At 40.8% G+C, this 2,855-nt stretch overlaps 1 pseudogene; it reads right to left on the reverse strand.

The window, feature by feature from the left end:
* Positions 1-142: 142 nt before the first annotated feature.
* The window catches only part of LOC102836035, a 20,627-nt pseudogene continuing 17,914 nt past the window's right edge, over positions 143-2,855 (reverse strand).

Here is a 2,855-nt window from a genome sequence, read left to right on the forward strand (position 1 = left end):
TGAAGAATCTTATCAGCTATGCAAAATCCTGTACAGTTTTTAATACTGAAGCTAATATTGAGCTGCACTTGAATTCACATTCTTAGGTAAACAATTGCCTGAACACACATGCACACTCCACACATTATTGCAAGATAGGCGCTTATTCTTTATCTTCATCTTCTTCCTCATCATCTTAATCTTCTCCTTCCTCCCATCTTCTGGTTTCTTTTTTGAACCTGTTGGCCTGCCAGGACACTTTTGTCTGGCTTCACTTTTGCCTTGGACACATGCGGCAATATCCTTTTCCTATTTCTCCTTTAGCTTGTTTACTTTCTGCTCATATGGTTGTTTATTTTTGGCTGATTGTTCAGACCACATTTCACCCAATTTTTTTGCAGTATCCCCAATGGATAGGCACGGGTGCTCACTTTTGGTCTTTGGGCGATGTTTAGAGTGAAACAGGAAGGCAGATGGCGGTCTCTTAGGGGCATCGAAATCTTTTTCCTTTCCTTTCTTAGCACCTTTGGGAGGCACGTGATTTTTCATCTTGTCATAGCAAGCTTTGTCACTTTTTGCCTTATCTTCAAACTTCAACTTTTCCTTTGCGGACATGGTCTTCCATCTCTTGGACCACTTCTTGGAGAACTCGGGGAAGTTGACAGATGAGTCTGGGTTTTTCTTCTTGTGCTGTTCCTGACATGTCTGCATGAAGAAGGTGTACAAGAACATCTTGCCCCATGGCTTGTTGGGGTCTCCTTTGCCCACCTGGAGGCACAGCGCCTGGTGCGAATCAACAAGCTCTTCCTTAGAGTCACGCCAAGAGACTGGATTCAGCTGAGACCCTTACTCCCAAGGACTCCAGTATGAACTGGTTTCTCCTGAAAATACCCTTTTACAATATCATAAACAGCATCTACACACATGGTCCTCACCAGATGGAATACACAGAAATCAAATTGACTACATATGTGAAATGCAGGTACAGATAGTGAAAAAGCTCCATAAAGTCAAGGGCAGACGTGGAACAGACCATCAATTGCTCATATTCAAGTTCAGGCTGAAGCTGAAGAAAATGAAAACAAGTCCATAAGAACAAAAATATGACCTTGAATATATCCCACCTGAATTTAGAGACCATCTCAAGAACAGATTTGATGCATTAGACACTAATGACCAAAGACCAGAAGAGTTGTGGGATGACATCAAGAACATCCATACAGGAAGAAAGCAGAAGGTCATTTAAAAGACAGTAAAGAAGGAAAAGGTCAAAATAGATGGCAGAAGAGACTCAGAAACTTGCTCTTGAGCTTAGAGATCAACAGGGAGCTGCCAGAAATTCAAGCCAGATTCAGAAGAGGATGTGGAATGAAGGGTATTATTGCTGACGTCTGATGGATCTTGACTGAAAGCAGAGAATACCAGAAAAACGTTTGCTTGTATTTTATTGACTATGCAAACACATGACTGTGTAGATCATGATGAGTTGTGAATAAGATTGCAAAGAATGCGTATTCCAGAACACTTAATTGTGTTCCTGACATAGACTGAGAGGGTATGTTCCAACAGAAAAAGGCAATACTGAATGTTCGAAAATCAGGAAAGCTGTGTGCCAGGGTTGTATCCATTCACCATATGAATTCAATCTGTTATTTGCTAAACAAATAATCCCAGAAAATGGATTATATGAAGAAGAAAGTAGCATCACGGTTGGAAAAAGACCCATGAACAACCTGCAATATGTAGATGATACAGCCTTCCTTACTGGAAGTGAAGAGGACTTAAAATACTTACTGATGAAGATCACAGACCAGTTTTCATTATGGGTTGGAACTCAATGTAAAGAAAACAAAAATCCTCACCACTGGACCAATAAATAACATAATAATAAATGGAGGAAAGATTGAAGTTGTCAAAGACTTCATAATCAACACTCATCAAGCAGCAATCAAGAAATCAAACAACATATTGCATTAGGCAAATCTGCTTCACAAGACCTCTTTAAAGCATTCAAGAGCAAAGATATCAGTTTGAAGACTAAGGTGTGCCTGACTCAAACCATGATATTTTCAATAACCTCATAGGCATGCGAAATTTAGATAGTGAAGAGAAGTCCGTAGAAGAATTGATGTTTTTGAGTTACAGTGTTGGAGGCGAATATTGAAAGTACCTACCGTGAGCTGCCTAAAGAACCAACAGGTCTGTGTTGGAAGAAGTGCAACCAGAGCGCCCCCTGGAGGCCAGGATGGCCACGCTTCGTCTCTCATACTTCAGATGTGTTATAAGGAGGGAGCGGTCCCTGGAGAAGGGCTCCGTGAAAACGAGGAAGACCCCTGACAAGATGGATTTGCACTAGGCTCAAGTGTAACGATTGTTAACATGGAGCAGAATTGGGCAGTGTTTCATCCTGTTATCACTATGAGTCAGAACGAACTCAATGGCACCTGACAACAAAAACGTGCAAAATATTAAATGATGCAGGAGACATGGAAGGAATACACAGAGTCACTGTATCCAAAAGTCTGGGTGATGTGCAACCAGGAGATAGCATATGACCAAGTACTAATAGTATTAAAGAAATAATCAAAGCTGCACTTCAGTCATTAGCACAAAACAAGGCTCCAGGAATTGATAGACGACAAATTGAAATGTCTCAACAAACTGATGCAGGGCTGAAGGCTCTCACTACACTATGCTGAGAAATCTGGATGACACCTGGCCAAGTGACTGTAAGAGATGCATATTTGTGCCCATTCCAGAGCAAGGTGACCTTTACAGAACACAGGAATTATCAAACAATAACATCAATATCTCACACAAGTAAAAATTTGCTGAAGATAATTCAAAACTAAGGAGCTCTAGTAGCGTAGTGGTTA

The sequence above is a fragment of the Chrysochloris asiatica genome, unplaced genomic scaffold (assembly GCF_000296735.1).
Source record: "Chrysochloris asiatica unplaced genomic scaffold, ChrAsi1.0 scaffold00029, whole genome shotgun sequence".
Taxonomy (NCBI): Eukaryota; Metazoa; Chordata; class Mammalia; order Afrosoricida; family Chrysochloridae; genus Chrysochloris; species Chrysochloris asiatica.